We start from the raw sequence: 18,303 nt of genomic DNA, 5'->3' as shown, positions 1-18,303 counted from the left end.
GTGGATAGTGGTGGGGGAGGCTGCAGGTTGTCTGGAGCCGTGGATAGTGTTGGGGGAGGCTGCAGGTTGTCTGGAGCTGTGGATAGTGGTGGGGGAGGCTGCAGGTTGTCTGGAGCTGTGGATAGTGGTGGGGGAGGCTGCAGGTTGTCTGGAGCCGTGGATAGTGTTGGGGGAGGCTCCAACTTTCTTTTCACCACATGGTTGACCAGGAATCTCTCCCGCTCTGAGCGTGCGCTGGAAGAATTTGTAGTTTGATACTCAACCTGTTAAAATGGGTTATGAATTGCGTCTCTCTCTCGAAACCAGGCGGAGAAATGGATCTCTTTGGTGGCAACAACCAGAGCGTGGAGTCTTTTTTAACGTGGGGAGAACAGCTGCAGCTACCACACGGTTCTGGCTGGCCGAGAGACTCCTGCTCTTGCCGCCTGCCCTGGGGCTATTGGCAAGATTTACAGATTGATGGTCATTGTGTTTGGCCACATCTTGAACGCACCTTCCGTGGCCATTAAGTTCCGGAATGGGACTCGAACGCGGCATTTCGGGCTTAGAGGCAGGGGACACTACCCACTGGCCTCCTACAGTCGGTATAATTCAATATTAATCAGAGGATGTCGGGTTCAAAGTGTAGGGAGCTCTGGTCAGTTGGCACCTTGAGCACTGTGCCCAATTTGGTTACCCAGACACAAGAGCAAAATTCAAACATTGGAGGCAGCGTTAAGAGGCGGCGCAAGATTTTAGAAGTGAGCTTGTTCTCAGCAAGTGGGATTCTCTGCCAAGGAATTATTGCCATGATTCATAATGACCTTGAGAAAGGGCGGGTTGGGGTGTTGGGTATTGATTTGATACAACTGAGTGGCTCGCTGGGCCAACTGAAAAGACAATTAACTGACAACGACTTTGCTGTGGGACTGGAGTCACATATATTTCAGCGCAGCAGTTTCTTTCCTTGAATGACCTTAATGAGACAATCGTTCGTTTTACCCAGAATCGAACAGCTCCACCGTCAGTTTTGTTGATAACAGGTTCTTTATTTGCAGATTTGTTTTTTGAAGAAAACTTAATCCGTGCTCCTGTACTGAGATTTCAAATCACATTGTCTACAAGTTCAGTCGACTGTCGCTGCCGAATGAGTGTCTGATTTCGGAGGAAAGACTTGAAAGTCCGACATTTATAATCTGGGGAAAAAAAAGGGAGACAGTCTTATAGAGAAAGAGATAGTAACGGTACAGGAAATACTTTAATGACCAGAATAGAAAACGGGCGCCCATGTTCACTTCATAGTTAGAATCAAATTTAGGCATGCGATCTGCATTCTTCCTTTGTACAAAGTTAATAATATATGGAGTGGGCTCCCAGATAAAACAGTGAAAACCCGCAACAAGAACAGAATTACCTGGAAAAACTCAGCAGGTCTGGCAGCATCGGCGGAGAAGAAATCAGTTAACGTTTCGAGCCTTCATGGCCCTTCGGCAGAACTGGAGCATAGTTAGAAGAAGGGAGAAATATAAATTGGTTTAAGGTGGGTGGGGGGGGGGAGGGGGTGGGTGGAGAGAGAGACATTGAGGGTGTGGTGTGGTGATTGTGGAGATGAGCAGATAATCAAAAGATGTCACAGACAAAAGGGTCAAAGAGGTGTTGAAGGTGGTGGTATTTGTCTGAGAAAAGTGCTAATTAAGAATGGAAGACAGGATATTCAAAGTACAGCTCTAGTGGGGGTGGGGTGGAAAGACTAAAGGTTTTAGTTTTAGATTTAAAAATAATGGAAATAGGTGGGGAAAGAAGAATCTATATAAATTATTGAAAAAAAAAGCGGGGGGGGGGGGAAGAAACGGGGTGGGGATGGGGGGAGGGGGAGTTTAAGATCTAAAGTTGTTGAATTCAATATTCAGCCCGGAAGGCTGTAAAGTGCCTAGTCGGAAGATGAGGTGCTGTTCCTCCAGTTTGCGTTGGGCTTCACTGGAACAATGCAGCAAACCAAGGACAGACATGTGGGCAAGAGAACAGGGTGGAGTGTTAAAATGGCAAGCGACAGGGAGGTTTGGGTCTTTCTTGCGGACCCCCACTAGAGCTGTACTTTGAATATCCTGTCTTCCATTCTTAATTAGCACTTTTCTCAGACAAATACCTTCAACACCTCTTTGACCCTTTTGTCTGTGACATCTTTTGATTATCTGCTCATCTCCACAATCACCACACCACACCCTCAATGCCTCTCTCTCCACCTCCCCACCCCCCCCACCCACCTTAAACCAATTTATATTTCTCCCTTCTTCTAACTATGCTCCAGTTCTGCCGAAGGGCCATGAAGGCTCGAAACGTTAACTGATTTCTTCTCTGCCGATGCTGCCAGACCTGCTGAGTTTTTCCAGGTAATTCTGTTTTTGTAGTGAAAACCCGCAATCAGTGAGGAACCTGGGCAGATGCTGAGGGTCATTCTGGATGAATGAACTCAGACTGGACGCTTTATCTTGTGGGGTTGTGCTGTAATGCACGTGACTTCATTGTCGTGGAGATGCAAAGGAAGGGTCTGAGCCGGAGCCTGGAGAGTGCTGGTGTGTGGTCTCTGCACCAAAATGTCGGGGAAATGCAGTCCACAGAGAACCAGGAATGCGAGAAGTCTGGGTTTAGATGTTGCAGCACACCAATTCCTAAACTAACAGGACCAGGCAGCTAGTTCAGGGGTTCCCTGATTGCACCTCACTCTCTAACCAGTAATAATTCGGAATGCTTGTGGAGGAGATGGTTTCTTTGGGGAGTGCGGCCAGAGCCAACGGCAGGCTACCATGGGGCGGGGTGGGGGGGGGGGGGGGGGGTGTGGCTCAGCTGGACGGGGTGGACAGAGAAAGAAGATTGGGAAAGCAACAGTGTGCACAGGATTCTATAGTTAGGGGAACAGACAGACATTTGTGCACCATACGTACATACGAACATACGAATTAGGAGCAAGTGTAGACCACTCGGCCCCTCGAGCCTGCTCCCCATTCAATAAGATCATGGTTGACCTAATTGTAACCTCAACTCCACATTCCCACCTACCCCCGATAACCTTTCACCCCCTTATGCAGAATCTATCTAGCTCTGACTTAAAATATTCAAAGACTCTGCTTCCACCGCCTTTTGAGGAAGAGAATTCCAAAGACTCACTACCCTCTGAGAAAAAAAATTCTCATCTCTGTCTTAAATGGGCGACCCATTAATTTTAAACAGTGACCCCTAGTTCTAGATTCTCCCACAAGAGGAAACATCCTCTCCACATCCACCCTGTCAAGACACCTCAGGATCTTAAAGGTTTCTATCAAGTCGCCTCTTATTCTTCTAACTGCAGTGATTCCAGAAGTGATTCCAGAATGGTATATTGCCTCCCTGATGTCAGGGTCAAGAATGTCACTGAGTGGCTGCAGAGAAGCCGGAGAGTGGACAGCCGGAGGTCGTGGTCCAGGTGCCAACAACATAGGTAAAGTGAGGGATGAAGCCTGCAGGTAGATTTTAGGCAGCTATGAAGGAGACTAGTAAGCAGGGTCTCAAAGGTAGTAATACCTGGATTACTCCTGATGTCATGCACTACGAGTATAGAAATCGGAGGACAGAGCAAGTGAATGTATGGCTGGAGAAATAGAATGTGGGACCAGTGCTGGAGGATGTGGGACTGGTACTGGCCAGAAGGACTGCATCTCGTCAGAACTGGAACTAAAGTGTTCATGGGGAAGTTTGCTACCGCTGTTAGGGAGCCTTTCAACTAACTATGATTTGAGCTGATAATTGGCAAGTAACATTTGCCAGGCAATGACTATCTCCAACAACAGAGAATCTAACCATCTCCTCTTGACATTCAATGGCATTACCATCACTGAATCCCCCACTATCAACATCCTGGGGAGTTGCCATTGACCAGAAACCAAATTGGACTAGCCGTATAAATCCTATGGCTACAAGAGCAGGTCAGAGGCTAGGAATCCTGTGGTGAGTAACTCACCTCCTGACTCCCCAAAGTCTGTCCACCATCTACAAGGCAAAAGTCAGGAGTGTGATGCAATTCTCTCTACTTGCCTGGATGAGTGCAGCTCCAACAACACTCAAGAAGGTCAACACCATCCAGGACAAAGCAGCCCTTGTGATTGGCACCCCATCTGACACCTTCAACATTCACTCCCACCACCACTAATGCACAGGGGCAGCAGTGTGTACCATCTACATGGTGGACTGCAGGAACTCACCAGGGCTCCTTCAACAGCACCTTCCAAACCCATGACCATTACCATCTGGAAGGACAAGGGCAGCAGACATATAGAAACACCGCCACCTGGAAGTTCCCCTCCAAGTCACTCACCATCCTGACTTGGAAATATATCACCGTTCCTTCACTGTCATTGGGTCAAAATTCTGGAACTCCCTCCTGAACAGCACTGTGGGTGTACCTACACCACATGGACTGCAGCTCATCACCACCTTCCCAAGGACAATTAGGGATGGGCAATAAAAATACCTGCCAGCGATGCCCATGTATCAGTAAATAATAAGATTTTTTTAAAATGGGAAGCAGGGTGTAGGATCAGAAAAGAGAAAGCAGGTACATAAAGGATTAGGAGAAATAGCTAACAACCAAGTAAGAAATGGAATGGTGTTAAATCAGGTTAAACTAAGAGGGAAAGCAACAAGGCCAAAATTAGGTTTAGTGTGTACTTTTGTAAATACAATGAATAAACTAAATAAGTTTGACAAGTTGCAGGCACAAAGAGCCACATGGGAACATGATGTTATCGGGATGAAGGAGGCATGGTTCAAAATAAGCCAGGATTGGGTACTGACCATACCTGAAATCAAGATGTTCATGAATGATAGGGGAGGAAAGGAAGGAGTAGGGATCTGAATATTGATTTAGAAGAATATTCCAGTGCTGGAGAGAGGATGTCCTGGCGGGGTCAAGGACAGAATCGATTTCATTCGAGTTAAAAAGCAATAGAGGTACAATTGCACAATTGGGTGTTTTCTATAGGCCACTAACAAGTGGGAAAAAATGAAGAAACGAACATTTCAAGGGAAATTACAGAGAAGTGCAACAACTATAGAGTAATAAGAATGGGGGACTCTAATTATCCTAAAACAGACTGGGATATTAATAGTTTGGAGGGCAGAAAGTGCAAGTGTTTCGGAAAATTGTTCAGGAGAATTTTCTTGATCATTAGGTGTCCAACACAATGAGGAAGGAAGCAGAAATAAAAACTGAAAATGCTGCAAAAACTCAGCAGGTCTGGCAGCATCTGTGGAGAGAGAAAGGCAGAGTTAACATTTCAAGTCTGAATGACTCTTCTTCAGAACTAAAGAGAAGTATAAGTGTGATGAAATTTATACTGTTTAAGGGGGTTGGAGCAAGTGAAGCTGGATAGAAGGCCAGTGATAGGTGGGGGCAGAGGAGAGATTGACAAAGATGTCATAAACAAAAGGACAAAGGGAATGTTAATGGTCGTGGTACTGGCTAAAGGAGGTACTGATAATGGCATAAAGGTAAGAATGTGTGACTAGCAGAACAACGGTCAGCGCTCTGTGAAAGAACAACATGGAACAAGTGACAGATAGCCCTTGTGGGGTGGGTGGGGGGGTGTTAGGGGTGGTGGTTGGGGAAGAAGGATAGAAAAAGGGATAAAAAGGGGATAAAACGATGACTAAATGAATAAAATTAAAAATAAGCAAATGAAAATACATTTTTTAAAAGGGATTTAAAAAGGGTTGAAGATGGAGGAGAGAATTCATTGTCTGAAGCTGTTGAACTCAATGTTAAGTCCCGAAGGCTGTGAAGTGCCTAATCAGAAGATGAAGTGCTGTTCCTCCAGCAACTATCAGCACCTCCTTCAGCCCTTACCACTACCATTAACACCCCCTTTGTCTTGTGAACATGATATCTTTGTCAATCTCTCCTTTTCCCCCACCTATCGCTGACCTTCTATCCAGCTTCACCTGCTCCACCCCCCTTAAACAGTATGAATTTCATCACATTTCTACTTCTTTTTTGCTTTGAAGAAGGGTTATTCAGACTCGAAACGTTAACTTTGTTTCTCTCTCCACAGATGCTGTCAGACCTGCTGAGCTTTTCCAGCATTTTCTGTTTTTATTTCAGATTTCCAGCATCTGCAGTATGTTGCTTTTATCTTAGTGAGGAATGAAGCAGTGCTGGATCAAATATTGCAGCCAGAACTGTCAAGGAACAATGGGCTGTCTTTAAAGAGGAGATCATTTGTGTACAGTCGAATACATTCACACGATGGGTAGAGGTAGGGCAAGCAAAGCCAGGGTTCCCTAGAAGATGAGAGGGATAGAGAATAAGGTGAAGCAGAAATAGAAGTCATATAACAAATAATGCAAGTGAGAACCAAGCAAAATATAGAAAGTTCAGTGGGAAAGTGAATAAGGAAATAAGAGAGGGAGAGGGAGTATTAAAGTAGACTGTAGCTAACATTAAGGGAAAAGCCTTTTATAGGTGTAGAATTTGTAAAATTGTCATATTAGGAAGGATAGGGCCGATATGGCTAAAAGGTGATCTATACACATAGGCAGATGGCATGGCTGATGTACTAAATGAGTACTTTGTATCTGTCTTTACAAAGGATAAAATGCTGCCAAAGTCACAGCGAAAGATGATGTACTTAAGGGTAAACATTGATAAAGTGGAAGTATTAGAAAGGCTGGCAGGACTTGAAGTTGATAAGACATTGGGACCAGATGGGATGAATCTGAGGATGCTGAGGGATGTAAGGATGGAAATTGTGGAGTGTTGGCCATAATCTTCCAGTGCTCCTTAGATAGTGGGTGGATGCCATAAGAATGGGAAATTGAAAAAATTGTACCCTTGTTTAAGAGGGTGAAAGGATAAACCTAACAGCCAACTACAGGCCACATACTTTAACCTTGGTGGTGGGAAAGCTTTTAGAAAATAAATACAGGACAGTTTAACAGTCACTTAGCAACTGTGTGGATTAACTAAGAAAAGTCAGCACGGATTTGTTAAAGAGAAGTCATGTTTAACTAACTTGATTGAACATTTTTCATGAGATAACAGAGGATAGATGAGGATAATGTGGTAGATGTGATGTATATGTATTTCCAAAGGCGTTTGATAACATTGAAGCCCATGGAATAAAAGGGATCATGGCAACATGACAAGAAATACAGACAGCAGTGGTGAATCTTGTTCTTTTGGACTGGAGAAAAGTATATATTGGGATTCCCCAAAGCTGGGTACTAGGACCACTGCAGATACATGGTAGATGAAAATTAATGCAGAGAAGTGTGAAGTGATTCATTTTAGTAGGATGAACGGAGAGAGGCAATATAACATGAAGGACATAATTCTAAAGTGGGTGCAGGAGCAGCGGGATCTGAGCCTATAAATGTACGAACTGTTGGAGGTGACAGGGCAGGTTGAGAATGCATTAAAAAGGTACACTGGACCTTGGGCTTCATAAATAGAGGACTAGAGTTCAAAAGCAAAAAATGTATGATCAATCTTTTAATAAGTGAGCCACCTTCAGCAGGATTTTACAGTCTGCTGCTGGCGGGTTTGCAGGCTGGGGGCCCATAAAATTCTCTGGATGGCCTTCCTGCCATCCCGCCACCCGCCCCCGACCTCTCTGCAATTTTACATGGGGCGGACAAGGCCTAGGAAGGCCCACCCGCCCTCATCCCAATGGATGCCCTTAAGAGACCATTAAGTCACACCCTTGGTCTGTCTGTCCCCCACAGTGCTCCGCCCCCCTCCGCCTCCTACCCCCCGCCCCTCGCTCCGGGCCGCACTTACTTAGTGATGGATTCCCGGACGGAGAATCTGGGGACTGCTGCTTGTAGTCCCAGTCCTGGCCACTGCTGCCACTGGCGCTGTTAGTACTATAGAGCTGTCGGCCAACCAGATTGGCTGGCAGCTGTCGAAGGCGGGGCTTCTACCACAATGAGGGATGGAAGTCCCATCTCCAGCCAAACCTTAAATACCCATGGGGCTGCTGTGATCAGCTGGGATAATATCCCCTCCCACTTTCCAGGTAGCAGGGCGTGAATTCCCGCCATCCGAAAAATCCTGTCCAATGTGTCAAATTCTGAGCACCACACTTTACGAAGAATGTGAGGGCTTTAAAGAGAACGCAGAAAAGCGGTACCAGGACGGTTCCAGGGATGAGGGACTTCAGTTACGTGGATAGATTGAAGAAGTTGGGGTTGTTTTCCTTAAAGAGAAGGTTGAGAGCTCGTTTGATAGAAGTTTTCAAAATTACGAGGAGTCTAGCCAGAGTAGAGAGAGAGAGAGAAACTCTTCCTAATGGTGGAAAGGTTAAGGACTAGAACACACGGATTTAAGATCATTGGCAAAAGTCCCATTGGTGGCATGGGAAAAAGCTTTATAGTATATCAAGTGGTTAGGCAGTGCCCCAGAGTGTGGTGGCGATAGATACAATCAGGGCTTTCAAAAGGAAATTGGGCAAGTACCTGAAGAGGAAAAAAGCAACGCAGGGCTAAGGGTAAAGCTCGGGGGAATGGGATCTTCTGAGTTAGCCTTGCAGAGAGCCAGCACCGACACAACGGGACGAATGACCTCCCTCTGTGCTCACACAATTCTATGGTGCTATGATTCTATGGTAATTGAGCGCTATCCAACCCAGTTAGCATTTTCTCTCCACTGGTATATTCTCGCGATTGGATTGTATCTTCTACTGCTGCAGCTCCTACGAGGCCGTGCAATTAACTTCGTGTGTAGGTAGCCCGGAGGCTAACTGTCAACATTCAGGGTATGATAGGTTGAGTTAGGTGGATGGAAGAAACAGGATTTGGGCACGGGTGGGTAAACGTGCGCAGAACGATTTGTTTGGGGGACGGGGATACACTGATCCCCCTGGTTGGAACGGCCTGTCTGCTTTCCTGTAACTATCTACCTCTAGGCCAATCAAACGCTCAGTTTCCCGGAGGCATTCTCAGCCAAACAGAAGCATCAGTGATGGTCAAAACCGATCAGAATGCAGGATTGTTCATGGATGTAACAAGTAACCCAGTAAAATATGGCGATGGTGGTTGGATGGGGGATGGGGTTTGGTGGCGGGTGGCGATGAAGTGATTAGAATTAGATAAAGAGGTAGGAGGAAGAGAAGGAGCTAACATTAGTCAGCCAGGCAGGATGAAGATACTGATATGCGATGCGCTTTCATTTCCTCTAGTTTGATGATAAGATGGATCCAAAGCCATTACCTGGTGGCTCACTGATGTGGCGGTGAGCAGTTTTGCGGCTCTTTCTTGCTTCACACTCTTATAGCTAAAAGATTTTTAATCTTCAGGGAAGGAAATTGAAAACAATCTCCTACTCCAAAAAGAAACTTCTAGAACCTTCGAAATAGAAGGAAACCTGAGCGTTTAATAAATATTTAATTATTAAAGATGCTAGTTACTCAGTAACTCTGCCGGAATAGTTCCTATCATTTTCCCTTCGAACTGAGTCGCATTCACTCACGGGGTCGACTATTCTTTTGATCCAGACTGGAGGAGAAAGTTCATTGAAGCAGGATTGGTGAAGTGCAGCAATTTGGGTTATGCCAAATGATGGGGATTAAGCTGGGACAAATCACTCCTGAATGACCTAACTCTACATTTAGATATGTGGCCTTTTGTTCTGCATCTCCCGGCCAGAGGAAATAGTGCTGAGTTTCAAATGGCAGATTTTTTAATGTATACAAAGGTGCTGCCTCCTCCACTACACTGTTAGTAGCCGCAAATCAAGGTTAGTCTACAATCCCAACCTGTGTCTAGTCTACAACCCCTGCCTTACCTACAACGCTTGACCTGCCTACAATTTCTGTCCAGTCCGGAACACCATGTTGTCCACAAGCCCAGTCCAGTCTACAGGCCTTACATTGATTGGGACCGTTTCTCTGTCTACACAGACACAACTCCTCAGTCTCGTTAACGACCTCTGCCTTGTTTATTACTCAGGCCCTGCATCCTGGAAGGCCAACTATATCTCAAAGCTGCAATATCTACAACCACTGCCCCGTATACAATCCCTACCCTGTACACAATCCCTACTCCGTATACAATCTCTACTCAAAGCACAGCCCTTACAGGGTCTACAATCCCTACCCAGTGTACAGTTCCTAATCGATACACAGTCTTTACCCTCTACACAATCCCCATCCCATTCCTACCCCATGTACAACCCCTACCCCTTCTACAATCCCTACCCCGTATACAACCCCTACCCTCGTGCACAATCCCTACCCTGTGTACAATCCCTACCCTTGTGCACAATCCCTATCACATGTACAAACCCTACCCTCGTGCACAATCCCTACCCTGTGTACAATCCCCACACCTTCTACAGTTCCCAATCCATTTACAGTCCCTACCTCGTACATAATTCCTATCCCGTGTACAATCCCTACCCCATGCACAATCCCTACCTCATTTACAATCCCTACCCCAAATACAACCCCTACCCCGTATACAACCTCTACACCATGTACAATCCCTACCTTGTGCACAATCCTTCCCTGTGTACATTTCCTATGCCATATACAATCCCTGCCCGAGTGTACTGACTGCCATGTCTGCAACTTCCTTTACTTTCAGCCTTTCCTACATTCCGGCCCTACATACTCCAATATCACCTACATACTCCAATATCACCTACAGACTCCAATATCACCTACAGACTCCAATATCACCTACAGACTCCGATGTCACCTACAGACTCCGATGTCACCTACAGACTCCGATGTCACCTACACACTCCAATATCACCTACATTCTCCAATGTCACCTACACACTCCAATATCACCTACATTCTCCAATGTCACCTACATACTCCAATATCAGCTACAGACTCCAATATCAGCTACAGACTCCAATGTCACCTAAATACTCCAATATCAGCTACATACTCCAATGTCACCTACAGATTCCAATGTCACCTATATACTCCAATGTCACCTACAGACTCCAATGTCACCTACACACTCTAATGTCACCTACACACTCCAATGTCACCTACATTCTCCAATGTCACCTACATACTCCAATATCAGCTACAGACTCCAATGTCACCTAAATACTCCAATATCAGCTACATACTCCAATGTCACCTACAGATTCCAATGTCACCTACATACTCCAATATCACCGACATACTCCAATGTCACCTACAGATTCCAATGTCACCTAAATACTCCAATATCACCTACATACTCCAATATCACCTACATACTCCAATATCACCTACATACTCCAATATCACCTACATACTGCAATGTCACCTACACACTCCAATGTCACCTACACACTCCAATGTCACCTACATTCTCCAATGTCACCTACACACTCCAATGTCACCTACATACTCCAATGTCACCTACACACTCCAATGTCACCTACACATTCCAATGTCACCTACATACTCCAATATCACCTACACACTCCAATATCACCTACACACTCCAATATCACCTACACACTCCAATATCACCTACACACTCCAATATCACCTACACACTCCAATGTCACCTACATACTCCAATGTCACCTACATACTCCAATATCACCTACATACTCCAATATCACCTACATACTCCAATATCACCTACATACTCCAATATCACCTACATACTCCAATATCACCTACACACTCCAATGTCACCTACACACTCCAATGTCACCTACACACTCCAATATCACCTACATACTCCAATGTCACCTACACAGCTCAATGCTGCTGTGAATTGTGTGTGTGTCTGAAGAGATGTTGAAGTTGTTAAAAACGTTAACGATCGCACGGCGCTGTTTGAAGAAAGGCGGGATTGTCCAGGAGGCCTGGCCAATATTTGTCCCTCAACCAATAGCATTAAAACAAGTTATTTCTTTTTCTATCGTTGCTGTTTCTGGGACACGACTGTGGGTGTCCCTACATTACAACAGCGACTAAATCAAAAGTACTTCATTGACTGTGAATGAAATATTTCGGCTTTTTGGGCGTAGGTTCTTTCCAATTCTTTGCTATGTGTAGGTATCGAGCAATGAAAGTTCCCGAATTTGGTTAACGCCCTCTTACCTTATTCACAGGGAAGGGGCATTCGTGAGGGCTTACATGACCAAGGGAGAGGTCAGTGGGGTAAGTCCATGGACCAAGACAAGGATTTTATATTTAATACGTTGCAAATTGGGAGCAACCATAGGTCAGCGAAAGAGTGATGCGGATCGGGACTTAGAACAGGATCGGGCTGAATGGCTCTGGCTGAGGATGGACCGTCATTGGAGAAATCTTTAATTTAGAAATAAGGCGAGCGGGAAGTATTTTACATACAAAGAGACAAACGGCATTTACACGAATTATACCTCAAATATCACAACTCATTTAAACTTGAGTTAATACATTGCTGCCTTTGTTGTGCTTCGTCCGTTATGGAGGGGAAGTAACTGGATAGTTACAAATCCAACCCACACAGAATGTGAAACACCACAGACACCCGCTGACTTCAGTCAGGTGGGTCCTATAATACTCTTACTCCAGCTTGATCACCATCACTAACAGTTGGATCTAAATCTGAGTGCCAGTGCTTAGAAATTGCATCGACGCCTAATTGGCTGGAAGAGGCAGAGCTGAGTGAACTGACAATGAAAATCAAACCTTAGACAAGTCAAGATCACCCCCCACCATCCCCGGATAGAAGGGTCCGATATAGAAGCTTCTAAGCGCTCCTTCCTGCATCCGTCTGTGTCAGGCCGCTCCCATTGGTCACATTTTCTGTAGAAACGGAAACAGTTCATCGAGCTAATCGGGAGTTATTCACTAGCATACGGGTAACGTTGGCTGAAAAAAAACCTGTAATTGCAAAAGATCTTGTGTTTGAGTGTGAGAAGTTCGAATGCTACTTTGATCAGCTTAATTCTCACTGAAATGTCACTACTGACCCTGGTGCTTTTCTGTAGCTTGAAGGGGGTATTCTCGAAGGAAAGAGGCGGAAGATTGGGAAATGGCTACAGAATAAGATTACTCGATGCATCCTCAATCAACCCTCGGCCGAAGAAATGAAAATCTTCATCTGCGCTGATTATTGTAAATCAACGCGGGAACTAACAGTCCAGTTGAATGTTCAAATTAAAGAGCTGGTATTGAATCTCACTTTCCAGCCCATATAATCACAACATAAAGAGTGGAAATATACAAGCTCATGGGATCCATGTGAGTGCTTGAGATTGAGCTGGTGCTGAATTTCCTGATCGTCATCCTTGCGCTGGATCAACCCGCCAACTGCCCACTCTTTCTAAATGAGGGTTCTCTCCAACTCCTCTTTGAATAATTTCCTGTCCAACACTTTTAGCTTTACTCCCAAGTAAGAAGGACAGAATCTGAATTCATATTGAGCCGGTGGTTACCTCAAACTATAAAGGTGAGCCTCGACTTCTTTACTTAGAACTTCCCAATTCTTCAAACGTCAAATGATGTGCTTCTCAGAAGCTCCGTGCCCTCAGAGAACTAAATCAGTTCGTCAAGCAGTTGGTCCCTTTCATGGACGTCCCGTGGGCTGTCATCAACATGCCCAGCCTCCTGTTAAAGGCCCCGACTTCAAAGGTCAAGCCAATAAAACCAAACTGAGCTGAGGAGCAGGCGGTTCCTGGTGCCCCGATACATCCACAAGTCATTAAAGGAGTCAGCACGAGTAAAATTCACATTCTTGGTCTGGTACCTATGTTCATACAAGAACAAGGTATTAATGCTGAGCTTGTACAAAGTCAAAGCTTTAGACGGTCATCGATATGTAGCCTACAATCTGGGCTACAGTCACCCCTCAGAAAGATTCAGCGCATGTCCATGTGGTTATCACCAGGGCAACGAGTTACAATTCCGGAGAGAGACTGAAGAAGGCCTTTTTCATTAGAACCAAGAATAGACAGGGTTAGGATCAAATAATTAGTGATCGTTTGTGTCCTTTGCAATAAAATATGACAAAGAGAGGGAGCAGAATCCAAATCATTACAAGAGTTAAAGAGGCTTCAAACATACCTACACAAAGGCTGGATCGAATGCGGAATTCTCTACCACAAGCAATTGTAGAAGCAAAGCCTCCAAATTATTTTAAAAAGATTTTAGATAGTTGCTTGAAAATAAATAATAATATTAAAGGGCATGGGGAGTGAGCAAGGGAGTGGAATTGGATATGGTGGGATATTATAGGATCTGGGGAGTGAGCAAGGGAGTAGAACTGGATTGGTTGCTGTTGTATAGGTCAGATCTGAGAGGAAAAACTGTCTTTTTCTGTTCTTGGGCATTGCTTGATTGGCCGTTTCGCCATCTTCCAGCATCTTTCTGAGGGGTGATTGTAGCCCAGATTGTAGGCTACATATCAATGACCGTCTAAAGCTTTGACCTTGTACAAGCTCAGCATTAATACCTTGTTCTTGTATGGACAAAGGTACCAGACCAAGAATGTGAATTTTACTCGTGCTGATTCCTTTAACGACTTGTGGATGTATCGGGGCACCAGGAACCGTCTGCTCCTCAGCTCAGTTTGATCTTATCGGCTTGACCTTTGAAGTCGGGGCCTTTAACAGTTTATAATAAACGGTGCTTTTTATGGTCATTTGAGGAGGCTTCCAAAGAAATACGTATTTGGACTATCGCATGTCCTATTTTACAGCCATCGTTTTAGTATTCACGACAGCAAGCTTTGGAGATGCAGCCAATTAGAACTCTGCAATTGTTCTAATTTAAATATTAAACTCCACCCCCAGATTAATGCGTCGTGCTGTCTGATGCGGGTATCTCCCACAACAAGCGTATTTGTGGCTTCTTTAAATGAGATTGACCATTGGTGTTCTGTGTACCACAGGGCACTAAGGACTGCTTTGAATGTGCTCAAATATATTTCAAGAAGCGGCCCTACAGCTGAAAGGGAGGAGTAACTTTGGCTGGATTGCAGAGCTGTGAGGATTATCCAGTCTACAACCTCAGTCCTGTCAACAAGCTCAGTCCATTCTATAAAACCCGCCTGGTTTACAGCCCATCTCTGTCTACAATCTCGGTCCAATCAACAAGCTCGCCCTTGGTCTACAAACCCAGCCCTGACTACATCCAGTGGTAACCCAGAAAACTGGGGAAAATGTAGAAACCAGCAAAGGGTGGCTAAAAACCAGATGGAGATATTGGAGTATGAGAGAAAGTAGTAAGAAATATAAAAATAGACAGTAAAAGTTTCTATAAGTAGATAAAAACGAAAAGCTCAGCTAAAGTGAGTGTTGGTCCCTTAGAGGGTGAGACAGGGAAATTAATAATGGGAAACTAGGAAATGACAGAGACTTTGAACAAGTATTTTGGATCTGTCTACATAGTAGAAGGCACAAAAAGCATCCCAAGGATAGTAGAAAATCAAGGGTCAAAAGAAAGGGCGGAACTTAAAACAATCATTATCACTAGAGAAAAAGTAGTAGGAAAACTAATGGGACTAAAGGCTCTCATGTCCCCTGAACCTGATGGTCTGCATCCTAGGGTCTTAAAGTGACTGCAGAGATAGTAGATGCATTGGTTATAGTCTTCCAAAATTCCCTAGATTCTGGAAAGGCCCCACTATTGAAGAAAGAAGGGAGATAGAAAGCAGGAAACTATAGGCCAGTTAGTCTAACATCTGTCATTGGGAAAATGCTGGAATCCATTATTAATGAGGTAGTAGCAGGACATTTAGAAAATCATAATATAATCAGGCAGAGTTAACATGGTTTTGTGAAAGGGAAATCATGTTTGACATATTTATTAAAGTTCTTTGAGGATGTAACAAGCAGGGTGGATAAAGGGGATCAGTAGATATAATCAATCGGATTTCCAAAAGGCATTCAATAAGGTGCCACATAAAAAGTGACAGCACAAGACAAGTGGTGTTGGGGTGATATATTAGTATAGATAGAGGATTGACTAATGAACAGGAAACAGAGAGTTGGGATAAAAGGATCATTTTCAGGTCGGCAAACTGTAACTAGTAGAAATCCACAGAGATCGGCGCTGGAGCCTCAACTAATTTATATTAATGACTTTGATGAAGGGATAGACTGTATTGTAGCCAATTTTGCAGATGATATAAAGAGAAGTAGGAAAGTAAGTTGTAGGAGGATACATGGACTCTGCAAAAGTATATAAATAGGGTCAAGTGTGTGGACAAACATTTGGTAGATGGGTGATATTGTGCAAAAACATGAGGTTGTCCACTTTGGCAGGAAAAATGGAAAAACAGCATATTATTTAAATGGAGAGAGACTGCAGAATGCTGCAGTATAGAGGGATCTGGGTGTCCTTGTACAGGGATCACACAAAGTTAGCATGTAGGTACAGTAAGCAATTAGGAAGCTAAATGGAATGTTGGCCTTTATTGCAAGGGGAATAGAGTATAAACGTAGGGAAGTCTTGCTACAACTGTACAGGGCATTGGTGAGGCTGCACCTGGAGTACTGTGCACAGTTTTGGTTTCTTTACTTAAGGAAGGATATACTTACAGTGGAAGAAGTTCAGAGAAAGTTCACTCGGCTGATTCCTGGGATGAAGGGGTTTGTGTTATGAGGAAAGGTTGAGCAGGTTAGGCCTGTATCCATTGGAGATTAGAAGAATGAAAGGTGACCTTATTGAAACATATAAGATTCTGAGGCGGGTTGACAGGGTAGATGCTGAGAGGATGTTTCCCCCCTAGAGGATTCCAGAACCAGGGGGCATAGTTTAAAAATAAGGGGTTTGCATTTAAGACAGATTAGGAGGAATTTCTTCTCTCAGAGGGTTGTTAGTCTTTGAAATTCTTTTCCCCAGACAGCCTAACATCTGTCATTAGGAAAATATATTCAAGGCAAAGTTAGACAGAGTTTTGATCTACAAGTGAGTCATGGGCTCCCATGGGGGAGACATGAACATGGAGCTGAGACCACAATCGGATCAGCCATGATCTTATTGAATGGTGGAGAAGGCTCCATGATTGAATGGTCTCCTCCTGCTCCTATTTCTTATGGTATTATTGCAACCCCTACCTTCTCTACAATCCCGGCCTTGTTTACAGTCCCTGCCCCTGTACAATCCCTGGCCCCTGTGCAGCCCCTGCTCTGTAAAAAATCATTGTCCCATCTACAGTCCTGCCCTGTGTACAGCACCGCCTTAATGACTATAACAGCCTCGTCTACGACCGCTGCTCCGTATACAACCCTAGACTTGTCTATAGTCTCTACCCTATCAACTGCCCCGGTCTACCTGCAATCCTAGTCCCGTCTACCACCCAGGCCCGTCTGCAACCCCTTCCTTGCCTACAGCCCTGCCCCATCTAAATAACAGCCCCGTCAACCTCTGCCACCCCAGCCTGGTTTACAATTACATTCCTGTCCACAATCCCTGAGCTGCCTCCAACTCCTAATCTCTCTAAACACCTTACTTTGTATACAGCCTTTGTCCTCCATGCTCCAAATGCCACCTACAACTCAAAGCTGCCTGGGAAAAATGTTACCTCAACAGATGTTAAGGACATTAAAAAGGTAAAAGAGGCATGGCACTGTTTAGAGAAGAGGGGGAACCCTCTCGGTTTCCTGGTCAATATTGATACCTCCACAACATCGCTAGAGCAAGTTACCTGTTTATTTAAATCGTTGTTGCTGTGCGACGTGACAGCCAGTTGCCCTACACTAAAGTAGTGACCACACATCAAAAGTTCTTCATTGACGGTGAAGTGAATTGTGACCTCATGACTTCATGAAATCTTTACTTTAAGTAGATACTGGCCCTTATTTTTCTCTATAATCTTCCAACTGATCCTCGGTAGCGAACAATGAAAATTCCCTGAATTGGGCATGCGGCCTGGGAGCGTTTGATGGAGAAGACAGCTATGAGAGGAAGGGGCGTTCATGCCTGGGGGAGAGGCTATTGGGGCAATTCCATGGAGGGATTCACTGACCAGGACAAGGATTTTGTAAATAATGTACTGGAGGCTGGGCAACAAATGAGTGAGTTCAAGCAGGACTTAGAACATAAGAAATAGGAATGGGCCATTCAGCCCCTCGTGCCTGCTCCACCATTCAATAAGATCGTGGCTGATCTTCTTATGTTTTGATTTCCACATTCCCTTATAACCCCAATAGCTTTTGATTCCCTTGCCTAACAAGAATCCATCTCCCTCTGCCTTAAAAATATTCAATGACCCCGCCTCCACCACCTTCTGAGGCAGAGAATTCCAAAGTTGCACAACCCTCGGAGAGAAAATAATTCTCCTCATCTCTGTCCTAAAAGGGCAACCCCGAATTTTCAACCAGTGCTCCCTAGTTCTGGACTC

General features: G+C 44.6%; 1 long non-coding RNA gene across 1 annotated transcript; it reads right to left on the bottom strand.

Moving 5' to 3' along the window:
- Positions 1 to 1,007: 1,007 nt before the first annotated feature.
- On the bottom strand, positions 1,008 to 7,859 carry LOC144683284 (uncharacterized). The gene is made up of 2 exons (XR_013577221.1): positions 7,790 to 7,859; positions 1,008 to 1,175 (listed from the first exon to the last, which is right to left on the bottom strand). It is a non-coding gene; the product is annotated as an uncharacterized LOC144683284 (long non-coding RNA).
- Positions 7,860 to 18,303: the final 10,444 nt, after the last annotated feature.

The sequence above is a fragment of the Cetorhinus maximus genome, chromosome 8 (assembly GCF_964194155.1).
Source record: "Cetorhinus maximus chromosome 8, sCetMax3.hap1.1, whole genome shotgun sequence".
NCBI lineage: Eukaryota > Metazoa > Chordata > Chondrichthyes > Lamniformes > Cetorhinidae > Cetorhinus > Cetorhinus maximus.
The sequence above is the reverse complement of the archived record's forward strand: the minus strand, read 5'-3'. Positions and strand labels throughout refer to the sequence as shown.